We start from the raw sequence: 15,653 nt of genomic DNA, 5'->3' as shown, positions 1-15,653 counted from the left end.
CGTGGGAGCGTTTTCCATCCAGCGACACAGCCTCCGCTGCTCCGTGGGACAGCATCGGCTGCACCGCGGGAGTGGTAACTTTCTGTTGATGCATTTCGTGTAAACCATACGGAGTTTGGTTTCCTCGTTTATCTAGTCTGTGTCAGTGACTACGTGTGCAACAATATTGGAATCTCTGGTAAGAAGTTATTGTACAGTTAAAGTATTGTTGGCAGCCTTGTACTTAAGGGGTTGTAACCAGAAGGGTGGTTTGTTTTGCAGTATTTACTACGAAATACGACCCATGCTCAGAGATCAGCTCTTTCCTTGATCAGGTTAGTGGGGAAGGAGTGTTAGTAACTGCTTGAAGCCTAAAAGTATACTTGGATACTAATTGTGCTTCTTTCCTTCTACAGCTACGTGGGTCTCGACGGGAATTCCATACATCTTTCAATTAATTGATCCCTCTGTATGTGTGATTGGTACCATTCAGAGGGGTACATTGGTGGGAAGAATTCATCTTCTACACTACGGGGTCAACCAGTGAAGAGGAATTCTGACAGATATAAATTAAATCAATTCCCAACATTGGAGTGAGTGCATTACAGATTCCCGCCAATCCAACACAAAAATGGCCCATGTCAATTCTGTCTTGATTCTACACAGGACAAAACAAGCAAACATTTACTTGTGTATTGTCCATATTTTGAAATCAGTAGAGTGCAACTGTTGGGTGACTTTTATCCAGAGCCCACATGTATTGCACGTCAATCATTTCGGGAAAGATCTATGACAACTGACAGCACACGATTAATATTGGCACTTGCTAGATACTTGTTCAAATTAGAAGAAATGCTGATGAAGTTGAATGAGATTCAATCTTAAACATTAATTAGTACAGCCTTTCATTTACCTCTTGTCCTTACTAGAAGCAATGATAACAATTGGTTACTGTATCCTCAAATTTGATGCAAAAATGCTGATTGACTACTTTTACTGTTTTTAAATTTTGTACTCTATAGGATGTTTTATTTAACTTTTGGAAGTTTTTTATGAATATGGATTCTAGAAACGTGGATTGTATTGAATCAGAGGAAACGCTGTTGAATTTGAATGAGATTTAATCTTGAACGACAATCGATATAGTGTTTCTTCTATCTTATGTTTTAACTTGAAACAACAACAATCATTGGTTATTGTATCCTCAATTTGCATGCAATAATGTTCATTGTTTAGTTTACTGTTCTTATTTTTTGTTACTATAGAGGTTGTTTTATTAAATATTTTGAAGGCTTTATGATATGGATTCTAGAAATGAGGATTGTGTTATTTTAGATTAGATGAATTCACAATGAATTTGCTATGTTATGTATTTCAAGATTACTCTGATTGTTTTGTAAAGATTTCTTTGTGAATCATGTACAAACTAACAAATAAAAAAATAAAAATGTTTTAAAAACACCTATAGTGGGAGAGACCCCCAAGGTAAAATAAATGGTAAAATGCTGTTTAGTTTGGATGTAGCGACTGGCCCTCACCAGTCACAGAGCACCATTTTCCTTGGACATTGCTGCTGTCTTCTTTGGACTGCTCATAAATAAATACTTACCATATGCATCCGATTTCTTTTCTTCTGCAAAATAGATTAGAGAGTGAAATTAAGACATTAGATTGCAGACACCATATGTTGCAGTGATTGTCATTAGACTACATGAAGCAGGAGGACTGACGTCTCATGTCGGTATGGTAGCAGAGTCGCTGCCATGGGATGTAGGAGCGGGGGCAGTATGCTTCCTCATGAAGAAGAGGCAGTAGGATGTGGGGAAGAAAGCTTCCTTACGTTTCATAGCCTCAGCATATAACTATTGCTATTCAACAGGGTGCAGTATCCAATATTCAACAAATACCAGGGCCCTTGAATAGCCACAATCATCCTGAATTCAACACCTACAACACATTTACTCCATCAAGATCTTCCTCTTGCAGACTGGAGACATGAAATGCATCAATAGCGTACAAAGTGCATGGCAGGCATAACAAACTCACACAAGCCTCAATGGCCTGCAGATTTCAGAATGACCATGATCCTCTCATCCTCAAAGCTGAAGTCCTGGACCCTGCCATACAGTACATTTCAACTGCAGTTCTGTGCAAAGGGGTGCACACTCACGCTCAGCATGACGCTTGCCTACTCATTGTAACTAGTCAGTAATGCTATTACAACCAGCCTGAAAAGTTCAGGGTCATCAGCAGCATTACAACCCCAGCACCTGAAAGACAGACGATGATCACCACCTGAGCTCTCATGAAAGAACTGCATCTGTGCAAGAAAATGTACATCTAAGCATAAAATGGAGCCACTCTACATTTGAGGAACCCCCTTAACCCAAAAAAAAACATGGGAGCACCTCAGCAATAGGGGGTGGTGGGCTGCCATGAGCACCAGAACCCTAGAAAAGGAAAGAGCCTCTCAGCAAATGAGACAGCACTGAAGCAATAGAAGAAAAACTGGAGCCTAAGCGAAGGCGAGAGCACTTCCTCAATCAAGGAATACCTGATTGCAAGCAAAGCAGAGAGCACCTCAGAAATTAGGGGTTGGGGGAGTTCTGAAACCAAGCAAAGAGATCATTCTCTCAGTAATGGGAGAATGCTATGAGTAAAGGACAGATCATCCCACAAGCAGAGAGGACCTCAGCAATAAGGAGTGGGGGAATGTGTAACCTAACCAAAGGCAAGAGCCCCTCAGCAATAGAAGAGCACCTGGAACCAAGGAAAGGAGAGCAACTGAGCAACAGATGAACACACAGAACCCAAGCAAAGGCAAGAGCCCCTCAGCAATAGAAGAGCACCTGGAACCTATGCAAAGACAAGAGCATCTCTGAAATTGAAGAACACCCAGAACCAAGAAGAGGAGATAGCAGCTCAGCAGTGAAGGGTGAGTGGGTGCCCCGATTCTAAGCAAAGGAGAGAGTACTTCAGTGATAAACGAACACCCTGAACCCAAGCAAAGGAGTCAGTCAGCACCTGAGCTATAGAATAACACCCAGAGTCCAAGCAAAGAAGAAAGTGCCTCAGAAACAGAAGATCACCATGAACCCAAAGAAAGGAGGGAGCACCTTGGTGTACAGGAGCAGCAGAAGGCCTCTTCAGGAAGTCCTGCCTCATGCTTCCGATGTGCTGGAATCCAGAAGTTGCGCCATGCACAAAACCAGCGATTGTGCCTATTCAGCGGAGAGCCTTCGAGAAAATGTTTCCATTGAGAAGACACTACATAATGTATCCCCGTAGAGATGACAATCTCTTGGAGGAGATCCCCGAAGGAATATGAAAATCAATGAAAGAGAAGCTGGTGATGTCACAGGAATCGAGCGTGACACACTGAGAAAAGTGGCTGAAGAAAAGGATGTTTGGACCGCATGAAATCTGATGATGAAATAAAGAATTGAGTAACCTCCCATATGCGAAATGAAGATTGCACGTGTGAATAGCACTACAGAAAATGCAAGCCATTTAATAACTGTACAGATGCAAGAACGCAAGTAGACTAAATAATCATAAAGGCTGGCTATACGTAGTGAATAGACTGCAGCGGGTGTCGCCATTATATAGAAGCTGGACATCAGTGTGACATATTTAAGAAGCTCAGAGCCAGGAAGGAAGAAGGATCGGAAAGCTCCGTCACAGCAAAATGAAGCTAAGAGCATGGAAAGGCCTGGAAGAGCTGTCCTGCTTGATGTCAAAGAATTAAGTAGCCAAGAACTGGTTATCTATCTGAAGAGAACAGGAACCATGAGATGTTGAATCGTCTCGTGTTAAGGTACAAGGAAAGAACACCATGAGTGCCAAATTTATTAATTAAAGACAATTAAATGCTGCAAAACAGGCCGGAATATGGTCACTTGTCACCTGAGCCAAGGATGGAAATAGGAGTTGGGCATGCAGACCAGAACTGTGATAAGAGTGTGGTTGTACTCACATATATTCTCAGGAGCATGGATACTTTGCAAAGCCAAGTTCAAAGACAATCTGAATGGCAGAAGGCATGGGTGATGAGAGATGTTGGGCTAATTTGTTTTGAAGCAAATGTCGAGTCCACCCACTGGCACCTGGAGTACCAGCTTCATGCTGCTAGTGAAATGAATGTTCCAGAAGGGTGCGAGTGTGCCAATCAATTATAGAGGGACATATAATTAAGGGCCTTATATTTTGACAGCCAATGGTATTACAGTGTGTCTGATAACTGATGAAGATGACTTGCACTAGGGGTGGGCATAAGTTGTCCACCTGACTGTAGACACCTAATTCCAACCCGTCCCTATATGGAAAATAGACTTAGATGATCCCCTTAGTCCAACCACAACTCCTCTTTGCAAAGGTTCCTTCTTCTTATTTGCCACATAGTATGACATCACGCATGACACATTTTTTTATATAAAGCTGTGTTTTTTACATTAAATGTTTGAGAGAATTTAAGTGGATGTCCGTTGATGTCTGTTGTAACTTCCTGTTTTAGACAATTGATATTAAATCAGTCAGAGGAGACTTTTGCCAAATTTTCTGATTCGGTCTTAATGTTTGGTGTATGAGTTACTCTGCATCCCATCCGTGTATGATGTATTACTAATTAAGGACCTTATGTTCACGTGGTACCACTATCAAATGTTAGAAAAAGACCCATCGACCTGTTGAACTCTAGAGTGTCGAACAATCAGGCATCCTCCGTCATTTAGCCGGAAGATCTTGCAAGAAAATCGAGACGGTGGGCAGGGTCCCTCTCTGACGAAATCCCTACCTGGTTTCCACAGGCGCTTCGGACGGAAGGCGAAAGTAGTCTGATTGGAGGAGGAGATGATAATGAAGGTCTTGTGCCAGAATGACCGAATGGTGAGTAGACTGAGGAGAATGGCAAATTAAGGGAACAGTGTTGTGGTAATTTTAAATGTAACGAAAGTAACGAAAGTAACGAAAGTAACGGGGTAACGCAAAAGTTTGTATAAAGAGAGAGAAAGATGTGACCCCGAGAAACCTGACTCACAGTGTTCAGAAGAGTCGTCTTACACTCCAGTAGGAGTCTCTAGGCTACGTATGTACAGGTCCATATAAGATGACAACCGAAACTCTGTGATCAGAATATTGATTAGGGGCAGAGAAGAAATATGGGTGATCACTGTCGTTTAAATGTGAAAAGTCGACTAGTTTTGTCTGTTCATGTGTTTGTGTTGAATTAAGATGTCGAAAAGTGACACTGAGTTGTAAAAATGTTGAGACAAAGTTAAGAAGTCATATTGTCTACCTAGTAAAGTGATTTGGGTGAAAGACACAGCAAATAAGATGTTCATGCCATGGCCAAAAGGGGGATTCGCTGTCAAAGCGGTGTTGAAACACATGACCACGTACTTGCACTCTGCGTACACAGGGAAGAAATTAAAGAAACGGCTAGCTATTTTAGAGCAGACAGAAAGGATCCTCCATCCTGGGAGGATAGCACAACGGCAACGTGCTTGCCTTGAAAGCTAGATGACACAAAGCAACACAGGTTCGATCCCCAGGTCGGCACTTAGAAACCTCTGGGTATTAAGCATGTTATATATAACCTATCATATCATATCAATCAGAGTAAGGAGGAAGGTGTCAAGCCTTCTGCTCCGCCTTACCTCACCTAAAGTGAAAGGCGCTGATACGGAAGACAAAGGGGTATACCTGTTAAGGGAACTGAAAGCGGCGGCAGGGTATAGTAATTCGATATATGAACCGCTCGCTTATAGCATTGATGATAGTCCAGAGGAGAGTAAGAAAAAAGAGGAGACTTTTAAGATTATATGATACAAAGAGGAAAAGAGTGAACGGTCGAAAATATTGACAGAAATAGAAAAGGAGATTAAGAGATGGAAAGGAGAAAAGGAGAAAACTGACGAGGTAACGCTAGTACAGAATGAATGGATGGGAGGACAGAAATTACTCAAGGTAGATGGGAAAACCATTGAGGAAGTAAGGCAAAAGGAAGATCACAGATAGGGAACAAGAAAAAAGATTGTAGGAAGACGATCTAAAAGAAAGAGTAGACAATGAAGAAAGCAGATGTATCAAGAGGATCAACAAAAGAAAGAAGAAAGGGCAGAGGAGGAAAGAAAGTATGACAATAGACAGAGAGCAATGGAAGACAGAGAAAGAATAGAGAAGAAGAGAGAGGAGGAGGTCATTAAGGAACACAAAGATATAGAGACGGAGGGAAGAGAAAGAAAGAAGAGCAGGAATAAGGAAAGAAGAGATAAGACAAGAAGAGGAGAGAGTTAGATGGGAAGCGAGAAAGCGAAGAGAATTAGATGAAGAATTAGAACATAAGAGAAGACAACATACAGTGGGACAGAATATAAGAGTTCCTTCTGTTAAAGGAAGCATTGTCAGAGATATCTAGAACAAAACTGGATGAAGAGAGCTTCGATATAGGAAGTATCAGAGATAGGATTGATAAAGCCTATCAATAATTAAAGGGAGATAGCAAATCGGGAAGCAGATGGTAGGGAGAGCAATCCCCTGTATTTCAATCACAAAGCAAAGAAGGACGTCCATTCAGTCTTGAGCATAGAGTGTATCCTTAAGCCGACTGACCTTAGATAAGGGTGAAGGAGACGAGAGTCATACAAGTTGGGGACTAGACATGTCAGACGAGGAGAGAGAATCCTTCCTTGGGGAAGAGGGAGGGGGTGCATGTGCCCCTGAGGGAAGCCTACAGACGGACAAGGAAGTAAGATAGTCTGATCTAGAGCAACCTAAGGATAGGACGCCAGATCCCATAGCAAATCCCGAGCATCCCCGAGGACGATCTCATAGTGAAAAGGGAGAATCACTGCCATATGTGAGCAGATGAAGATCGCTACCAGGAAGGAAACGGTCAGGAATGATTGTCCCTGCTATGGATAGGCAGACTGCAGGTTAGGGTTTACACAGTTTCCCTTATTGGAAAAAGGGGGAGCAAGATCACAGTATATTCCTTGGCAGCAGATGGACAATGATAATTTAAGATGCAAACTTCAGAGTTTGACATCGGGTGCAGTAAGAAGGATTGACAAATTGGCAAGAAGGACAGGAGGAACTAAGTTGGCCATAGGGGACATTAAGGGTCTCTTGGCAGCCATCACTAGAGAAAGAGCAGATGACAAATGGAGGAGAGCAGTCTATTCAAGTGGGACAGCACAGAACACAACGCATGATGGGGAGCTGTTTAATAATTGTAGAGCAGATGTATGGAGGGCTCTCAGGGTACAGTATCCTGACACATCAGACATGCATGCAATTATGACACGTAAGATGAAAGAAGATGAAGATCCTATTGCTTACATTTAGGACATTCAAGAGCGTTGGACTCTTGAAACGAAAGAGCTGTGGGAAAAACAGTGGAACTCTTTTGCGACATTCTATGTCAAGGGTTGTCAGAGCAAGTGCAGAGACAAATGAAGAAATTAGTGGGAATGGAAGGCAAGCCTTCGGCTGAGATACAGCTGGCGATAGTGCATCACTATCGACTATTACAAGAGAAAAACAAGAAAAAAGATGAGGCTCGGAGAACTGAGGAAGCTAAATTAGTTCAGAAAAAAAGTCAAAATACACCATAGAAGAGGCGGTATTGACAAGCAGAGAAGGACTGAGAATACAGCAAGCAGTGAGTGCATCAAAGGAAATAATCAGTGCCTGATGGACCAAGGCGGTTATGGGTTTGTGCCACGAGGCAGAGGTATGGGTTACAGAGGAAGGGGTGAATTTCAAAACAATGAAGGTGGGTTTCAAAATGTGCACGTAGGGTTTAACCAAGGGGGATTACTTAGGTGGCCTCCCCCTGTATGTTGGACTTGTGGGATGACAGGGTACGTTGTGCACATGTTTTGGAGCCAAGGGAATGTACAGAATGGCCAATTCTCAAGCGAGGGACAGCTTATCCTACATCATATAGCTCACAAGCTACGGAAGGGTTTGCCCAAGATCAGACAGTGTATAATACACAAGCGCTGCGAAGGCAACAGGCACAGTAACCACAGGAAGTGCAAATGAATCCACCACAAGGGCAGTCACAGTACGCCCCCATGCAGACACAGCAGTATGCAAACACGGGACAATTGCTGACACCTAGGATAGGGGGTGTCACTGTAGTGGGAGGGAATCCTTTCACAGGTACAGGGGTATGCATGTACCCGCAATAGGACAGCTCGCAGGGTGACATGATGTGTTCAGTACTATCAGTGACACCAGACCCCCAAGGGTCGATGTGACAAAAGGAGGCAAATCTTTTTTTCTCTTCTAGTAGACACTGGTAAAACTCGTTCATGTATATGAGAGGGAAATTATCCAATGTTGGGAAATGTCACGAATGCTCAAGGGTTCTATGAAGCTACAAGTCAAGTTCCTTTTACTGATGAATTACCAGTCTCTATAGGAGAGTGTGACATGTCTGTTCCATTGTCGTATTCATGGCAGACACCAGTTAACTTTTTTGGGAAGAGATTTGATGACAAATCTTAACATGACGATTTAATTTACTGACAAAGGTATTGTGTGTTCCACTTCTGGCATGCATTATTTAAATGTGGGTGAATTTATACTGGCATTCACAAAGTGGCTCTATGTGGTATTCCAGCTGAGCCAGAGGTTTTCCTTTATGGTTTATGGGGTGAACATTTTATTAACATGGTTACCTGGCTTAGTCGAGAAGACTATGATAATACCAGACAAATTCTTGTTCAGACCAAAGATACCCATAGACGAAGAGGGGGACAGAATATTCGTACAGAATTAGATGAAGCCATAGTACGAGGGGAAATGGAAATGCTTCAAGGAACAGATGATGAAGGTAGACCATGGAGAACAGTGATAGCCATTGAAGAAGGGTGCAGATTTACTGACATTACTGACGATGACATGTTTAGAGATGACCCAACAGACGATGAAGTAGTGTTTCACATGAGCATCACTTACTGGAAAGGATGGAGAAAAGGGAAGTTGAGGGCGTGGCCAACTGCGCAATGCGGTAGACGTGCGCCTCTGGAGCTCCCGCTGCCGCGGCCTAACATCCTGTTATAAACGACTACTTAAGACCATCTGGTGACCCCCAAAAAACGATCTCCGGTGCGTGATACCCCAGGGCACGTCTGGGGCGAATCCCAGCCTGAAATGTGCCGGGGTTGCAGAGGTGGGAGCCCGGGAAGGAGACGCCGGTGAGGCCCGACGACGAACCAAGATGGCCACCGGAGCACTGGGCGCGCTTTGAGCGGGGACCGGACCATCCACGCACTCTGTGGTGGTTGCCAGTCGGAGTCGGGGACGGAGTTCCGGAGGACTGGCGAGGGCCAGGAGTTAGGGCGTGGCCCCGTGGGACCCCGACTGGAGGAATCGGCTGGCCGGACTCTGAGCCGCTCCGCCCGGACGAGGAGAGACAGGCGCGACCAGTTGATCGCCACAACGAAGACCTGCATACAGCGGTGAGTACCCGCCAACAGACATGGGGAAAGACAAAGCTAGACGGCCCACCATGCAAAACAGAATCGGACAGTACACAATCCCTCCAACGCAACCCCCCGACTGCCAACCGCTGCAGTCGGTAGAGGAGGACTCGGTACCTGGACTCTCGCTGAGGGACGTTATGGCGGCCATAGCAGACTCCTGTACATCGATGGAGCAGAAGATGGGCGGAATCAACCTGGATGTCTCCCTCCTCCGACACGACCTGCAGAAATTGTCAGCAGGAACGGGCGAGGCGGAACAGCGTATTTCCAACACGGAAGATGGACTTCACGCAGTGCAACAACAGCTTCAAGGGGTCACCGCCAAGTCGAAGAAGGAGAGGGCAGGTCCAGGCGCAACAACATTCGGATTTTAGGTATTCCCGAGAAGGCCGAAGGCCCCTGCATGGAGCTTTTCTTGGAGCAGTGGCTGATGGACCTGTTCGACCAGCAATCCTTCTCTAAATTCTTTTCTATAGAGAAGGCCCACCGAATGCCCACGGGTGGACCAGTGCCCGGTGCTCCCCCGCGAACGGTGATAGCAAGACTATTGAACTATCGGGATCGAGACACGCTCCTGCACCTTGCACGAACCAAAGGAATGATCACCTTTAACGGATCCAATATAGCCTTTTTCCCGGACTACACGTGGGAGGTCCAGAAAGCACGACAATCCTTTGATAAACTTAAAAGGCAGTTGCAAGCGATGGGAGTCAAATACGGCCTCCTCTTCCCGGCACAGCTGAAAATGTATCACAAGGGCACAACGGTCCACGTCAGTGACCCAAGGGTGGCCTGGCGCTGGGCAGAGCAGCATATCGAGGGAGACTGGTCGGCACCTCAAACCAACAGAGACAGAAATCCCAGGCCACCGGCACGACACCCACCGGAGCCGGTCCAGCCACCCTCACCGAACCAACCGGCGGAAGCCGGGGACTGACTCTGGCGGGCCCCCTGAGGGGGGGTCTGATCCCACAAGCGGGTGTGAGACCGAACTGATACCAAGGACTAAGCCGGGTGGTGCCACCAAACTGTTGTAAGTCGTTTACGTCGTTAATATTGTGGCTAGCGGTGGCGTATCTCCATCGCACCTGGGAGAAGACTACCGGGGCCCCCCCTAACTTCTTTAGTTTTAACCTAAACGGGGGTTCGCAAGGTTGACTCGCTACCCTCTTTGAGTGTCAACGATGTTGGGGCTACAGGTACTTCGTGTTGGGGTGGAGTATAGGGAGGCGGAGGGAGGGGAAAGTTAGAGGGAGTTTTTTGTTACCCTGGGAGCAATGCGTCACTGCAAACTACAGGGTTTGTTGAGGTTCATGGGAAGACGAGGCCACAGATGGTCCAGACAGTACAATACCATTTACCCTGGGCAGGCACCGCAATACATCACCACTGACGGGGACACCCTCCTCGTGAATCACCCGCCCAATCTCTTATCCCGACTATCGGATGGCATCCATACAACACCAGTCGATCCCGACTGAACACCCCAAATCTTTTAAGGTACTCACCTGGAACGTAAATGGGATGGGCTCCGCAATCAAAAGGCGCCTGATTAAGCAACTACTTAGGAGACACTCCCCTGACGTGGCCCTGCTATCCGAAACACACCTTGCGGGATCAAACTGTGCCCATTTCCAACGCACAAACTACAGGACGGCTTTCCATGCGGGATACACAAAGGGATCCAGGGGAACCCTCATTCTTGTACACAAGCGCATTCCTTTTGCTATTCAGAGCCTGGAACAGGACCCTAGGGGCCGCTATGTGCTGATCCTGGGAACGCTTTGGGAGGAGAGGGTCGCTTTTGCTTCAGTGTACTCCCCACCTGGGTTGGGGCAGGAGCTGCTGGAGGACTTGACGGCCCTCATAGGTAAACACCAACCTGATAGGCTGTTTCTGGGGGGGGGGGGATTTTAATGAAGTCATGTGCAATACCACTGACCGTACGCACCTCAGACATCACAACCCGGACACCCCTACGAAACTGTTTAACTTTGCATCTGCTTTGGGTTTGGGTGATGTATGGCGAGAGTTACACCCGGACACCAGAGGGTACTCCTTTCACTCTGGAGCCCACGGCTCCCTCTCCAGGATTGACTATCTCTTTGTCCCACACACAGATCTTTACAGGGCACGAGCGACTGACTTCCTTCCCCGGGGCATCTCAGACCACTCACCCCTACTTGTGGAAATTCACACACAGGGACCCCCCTCCTAGAACTTGGAGATTGAACAACTACTACCTGGGGTTCCCAGAGCTAGTTGACCACCTTACGGAAGTCTCCACCGAATACTTCGAGTTTAATGATAACGGAGTACAGGACCCGGTGGTGGTATGGGAGGCCTATTAGACAGTCTTACGGGGCGCCATAATCTCCTGGGTGGCAAATAGGAGGCGGGTGACATTGCAACAGCAGAGGGCGAACTGGCCCGACGCGAGAGCAAACACATCCTTGACCCATCCCCACAGACCCAGCTTTCCCTTAAACGAGCCACTGAGCGGCTCCGAAACCTCTTGTTGGACAATGCTAAACAAGCCCATTGGGACTCTCGAGCCAGAATCTATGAACATGGGGACAAAACCGGCAGAATGCTAGCTTGGCTGCAGAAAAGGGATGAGGGACAACGCTGCGTTCGTGAGATTGTCACCTTAAGGGGTGAAAGGTGCACATCGGACGCCGAGATAGCAGAGGCCTTCGCCCAATTCTATGAACCACTCTATCGGGCCCTGACCCTGCAGCTGGACCCAACTCTCCTTAGTGACATACCACTCCCAACTCTCTCAGTACGGCAAAGGGCGAGTCTCGACTCTGCCCTCTCGGAGACCGAGGTTGCCGAAGCACTAGCGCAATTGCAAACCGGGAAGACACCAGGCCCGAATGGGTGCCCAACTGAAACCTGGTGGAAGCTGGGGGAGGGACACATTACATCTTCCCTCCATAAAATGTTCTTGACAGCCCGGGAACAGGGCACCCTCCCGCAGGACCTCTGTAAGGCCACCATTGTGGTCATCCCTAAACCTGATAAGCCCCAGGAACAGTGCACCTCCTATAGGCCAATCTCGCTAATCGATGGCGAGGCTAAGGTCCTCGCCAAACTCCTAGCCAACAGGTTACAACTGGTGGCTGATGCCCTAATACACCTGGATCAATGTGGCTTTATGCCACACCGATCGACCCTTATGAACCTGCGTCGACTCCACTTGGCGTTAGAGAGGGCTCCCACCATTAACAACCCGCTTGCTCTTCTAGCGATCGATTTTGAGAAGGCCTTCGACTCGGTCCGATGGGATGGCCTCTGGGAGATCATGGAATGCATGGGCTTCGGGGAGGGATTCCTGGGATGGGTGAAACTGCTGTATATGGTGAATCATATACATATGGTGGTCAGGGTGAATGGATGGACCTCTCGCTCTTTCCGACTGGGCAGGGGTACAAGACAGGGGTGCCCTCTTTCCCCCCTTCTCTTCGCTCTCGTGATAGAGCCGTTGGCCATATGGCTTCGCCAGAGCACATCCTGGATGTGTTACTAATTAAGGACCTTATGTTCACTGGCAATAGAAGAGCACCCAGAGCCTAAGCAAAGACAAGATCATCTCAGCAATAGACGAGCACCCCGAACCCAAAAAAGACAGGAGCACCTCAGCAATAGATGAGCATGTGGACCCCAAGCAAAGAAGAAAGTATTTCAACAAATTAAAGAGCACCTGGAACATATGCAAAGACAAGATAAACTCAGCAATAGAGGAGCACGTGGAACACAAGAAAGGCACTGCTTTCTGAAAACATTCCAGTCGCCTTCCTTGGACTGCTCAAGGGCAATATGTACTTAGGAATAAAACATACCATATGCGTCCGGTTTCTTTTCCTCTGCAAAACAGAGTAGACAGCAAAATTAGGACATTAGATTGCAGAGTCCATATGTTGCAGTATGTTGCATATGGTCCATATGTTGCAGTAATTGTCACTAGACTGTATTAAGCAGAAGGACTGAAGTCTCATATCGTTATGGTTAGAAGTGTAAACATAGAAATACTCTCTCGTTATAACAGCAGCAGAGAGACATCCAAATAACCATTTATCTCAGTATATAGGAGATGTATAATGTGCAAACCTAGCTGGGACGTGACAGTGCTTTGTATAGAGAGGATGCACCCAGGTGGCTACAAGTAATGCACAGGGGTAGCAGAGTAGCTGGGATGGGTAGCAGGAGCACGGGGGGCACTATGTTCCCCCATGAAGAAGGGGAAGTAGGGTGTGGTGAAGAAAGCTTCCTCACTATTCACAACCTCATGACATCACTGCAGCCCTTCAACAGGGTGTGGTATCCAGTATTGCACCTATGTCCTTCAATTGCCATGATCATCCTACATTCATCACCTAGAACAAATGTACTCCATCAAGATCTGCCTCTTGCAGACTGGAGACATGAACTGCATCAATAGCATACAAAGTGCATGGCAGGCACAAAAAGCTCAACTCACCCTATCCTCAATGGCCTGCAGATTTCAGAATTACTATGATCCCCTCATCCTCAAAGCTGAAGTCCTGGACCCTGCCATACAGTACATTTCTACTGCAGTTCTGTGCAAAGGGGTGCACACTCACACTCAGCATGATGCTGGCCTTCTCATTCTAACTATCCAAAAATGCTACTGCAACCACCCTAAAATCTTCAGGATCATCAGCAACAGTGCAACCACAGTGTCAGAAAGTCAGACGATGATCGCCACACGAGATCTCGTGGAAGGACTGCGGCTGTGCAAGAATATGCTAACACAAGCTTAAGAAGGGGAAACTCTGCAATCAAGGAACTCCCAGAAACCAGGCAAAGGAGAGAGCACCTCAGCAATGGATGGGGGGCGGGAGCTGTCTGGATCCAAGCAAAGCAGAGAGAGAGCATCTCAGCAATGAGGGTGGTAGTGAGGGCTGTCTGAGCCCTAGAAAAGGAAAGGGTACATAAGCAACGGGGGGTCACAGTCCACCTCCAAACAAACTGGAGTGCACCTCAGCACGGGGGAAATGCTCTTAACCCAAGCAAATGTCAGGGCACCTCATTAACGGAGGAACGCTCTGAGCCTAAGAGAAGGTGTGAGTAATTCAGCACTCAGATCCTCATCCCCCTTTTGGGTAACTTCTTGGAAGACTCAGCTTTGGTAAATAAGATATTTCTCCCCATTCAGGCATGGATGGCATCCCATGGCCTCTGTCTGAATGACGACAAAACAGAGATTCTGATCCTTGGCACAGAGACAGCGATTAAAAAACTTGACCCTAACTATAACCTGCCCAAACCTGGGACAAACTCCCCTTAGAACTTAGAAAGGACCAACCTTACCCAAGCTTCAGGCGTAAGGTTCTTTCATGGATACGATCTAATGACATCTAATGTGATCACCCTCTTTTACCAGAACCACTCGTCCTAAGTGACACCTCCCTACTATGCCCATTGTTAACCTGTCCCCACATAGGGACCTCTGACTACCACTGCGCTAGTATCTAGGAACTTCGCTGGATCCTACCGGGACTACAAAACTGTGGTTGATTGTTACTTAGCTCTTTATGCTTCCAACACCTAGCATTAACTGTATAAGTATATTCAGACTGTAGCGTTGTTGAACTGTCCTACTGCCTATTTCTTTATGCTTCCGACACCTGGCATTAACTGTATAAGTATATTCAAACTTTAATGTTGTTGAACTGTCCTACTGCCTATTTCTTTATGCTTCCGACACCTGGCATTAACTGTATAAGTATATTCAGACTGTAACGTTGTTGAACTGTCCTACTGCCTATTTTGTGTGTGTCACTGTAACTAAGTTCTCAAGTATCCTTGTAATGTTTGCGCCCGCTACCTGCGGGTTTGGTTTTGCGCTATATTAAATAAACAAAAAAACAAACAAACAAGAAGAAAACCAGGAACCTCTGTGAGGGCGAGAGCACCTCAGCAAACAGGGAAGAGCTGAATGCAAGCAAAGCAGAGAGCACCTCAGCAAACAGGGAAGAGCTGAATGCAAGCAAAGCAGGGAGCACCTCAGCAAACAGGGAAGAGCTGAATGCAAGCAAAGCAGAGAGCACCTCAGCAAACAGGGAAGAGCTGAATGCAAGCAAAGCAGGGAGCACCTCAGCAAACAGGGAAGAGCTGAATGCAAGCAAAGCAGGGAGAACCTCAGCAAACAGG

Source organism: Ambystoma mexicanum, chromosome 8 (genome assembly GCF_040938575.1).
Source record: "Ambystoma mexicanum isolate Mex_15411 chromosome 8, UKY_AmexF1_1, whole genome shotgun sequence".
In the NCBI taxonomy this organism is placed as follows: domain Eukaryota; kingdom Metazoa; phylum Chordata; class Amphibia; order Caudata; family Ambystomatidae; genus Ambystoma; species Ambystoma mexicanum.
The sequence above is the reverse complement of the archived record's forward strand: the minus strand, read 5'-3'. Positions refer to the sequence as shown.